General features: G+C 38.5%; 1 protein-coding gene across 1 annotated transcript in view; it reads left to right on the top strand.

The window, feature by feature from the left end:
- SORCS3 (sortilin-related VPS10 domain containing receptor 3) overlaps positions 1 to 1,822 on the top strand; it is a 160,476-nt gene that overhangs the window by 38,162 nt on the left and 120,492 nt on the right. The gene's annotated exons all lie outside the window — the stretch shown is intronic.

The raw sequence follows: 1,822 nt of genomic DNA, 5'->3' as shown, positions 1-1,822 counted from the left end.
TCATCTGGAGGGCTTGTTCAGATGGTGGAATCTAAGGCTGTGCACCAGACATACTGAGTCATAATCTCAGGCAGCAGGACACAGTAGTCTGCATGCTTATTAAGATCTCCAGGTCATTTTGATGCAGACCAAATTTATATCCCTACTGATATGGTATTTAAAAAGTTAGCTTCTTGATTAAGACAGTGTTGGGTTTAGAGCTTACTAATGTCATTTATTAGTTGAGTGACTTTGGCAAATTAAGGACATCTCAGGCAAACATCCCAGAATCCTAGCTACATGGGAGCAGTCTCTTACCCCAAAGCCTGGAGTAACTACCTGTTTACCAGGTGACACAGCCCCAGGACAGCATTACCTTTATATGTACTCATAGCAAACCTGGTTGCTTCTAATCCTGACCATGCCCTGATGTTCTAAGTTGTTTTTCCTCCCACTTCTTTTACTTTAGTTTAGTCTAAGATAACTTAGCTCATTCATTTTTATGACCAAAACATCTGGAAAAAAGGAGACATTTCTATTGCATTTTTAACAGGGTAAGTGAATTTAATCTGTGTTTCCTGCAGTTGCGATTCCCCCTCTTACTGGGTTCTTGAGCATTCATTCCACACCAGCACAACACGATGTCATCACATGGTTTGTAAAAGTAAGGCTTCTTTCCATTTTCATGCATCTCAGAAGGAATTGTAATTCTATGAGGTGCGTAAGCACAAATAAGGAAGTGAGGTCTTAGTCAAGGTGACCTAGAGAGTTCAAGGCCAGAAGCTGAAATTCGACAAAGAATCTCCAATACAAAGATCCAGAACTTTCTTTCCTGCTTCTCCCACCTCCCAGTTGCCCAAATCAAGTGGACTTGCTCCTTTTTTAAATCATCTGCGAGGAGCTCTTTGTAGTGATGACATTAGAGACACTGCTGCCTCTCTTTACTTGAAACAGTTTCTGGGAAAGGCTGGTCAGATAAAGTAAAAGCTAGACCCAGCCCGGTTATTAACTTAACTCTTGGCTCCAATTGTCCATTGTCCCATTATCAGTGCTTCCCACCACGGTGACAAGGGTGCTTCTCCTTGTGCTCTCAATTGCATTTTGATACATACACCTGTATATACTTCTGCATTTTTAAACTACTCACATTTTGGCAAATGTTTATTCATGTCAGTATGTCCTCCTAAGAGTATAAGTTCTTTAGGTAAAGACTTGAATTTGTGATCATCTTTGTATAGTGCCTAGCCACATAGGCAAACTGGCTTTTATTTCAAATTATTTTGAATTGTGGATGACCGGATTTGATTTTAGAAGTGATCCACTCCAGGATTACAAACTAAAGTGATTTCGGGGATTAGGAAGTTAACATTAATATGTAAGTGGCAGATCGTAAGAACATATGTGTATATAGGGCTGAACACCCAGTGGTGCTGACTCCACCTGAAAGAACAGAGATTTAGGTATTTGATACAGACTGTGGGCAAACTAAGCGTTTGTGATTCATATTTACTTCCTGAGTCATCTGTTTGAAATTCCTGATCTAGAGGCTATCTATCAAAATGGATAGAAGCTAACCATTAGGTTAGAGTCAGACCACAGAGGTTCAAAACCAGGTTCTGTCATTTACTAACTATGTAATTTAAAACGAGTTGGTAAATTTCTATATGGCTTAGTTTATACTTCAGTAAAGTGGGAATAATCATACTACCTTCATCACAGAATTATTACGATTTTTAATTGAAAAAATATGCTTAAATGACTTAGAATGATCTTAAATATTAGATATTTTAATTGGTAGCCCAACCTTTCACTATTTAGGTGAGAAAATTGAAGTTCAGGGAGA

This window comes from Galeopterus variegatus, unplaced genomic scaffold, assembly GCF_000696425.1.
Source record: "Galeopterus variegatus unplaced genomic scaffold, G_variegatus-3.0.2 Scaffold1922, whole genome shotgun sequence".
NCBI lineage: Eukaryota > Metazoa > Chordata > Mammalia > Dermoptera > Cynocephalidae > Galeopterus > Galeopterus variegatus.
Note: the sequence above shows the minus strand (reverse complement) of the source record. Positions and strands in the feature narration are given on the sequence as shown.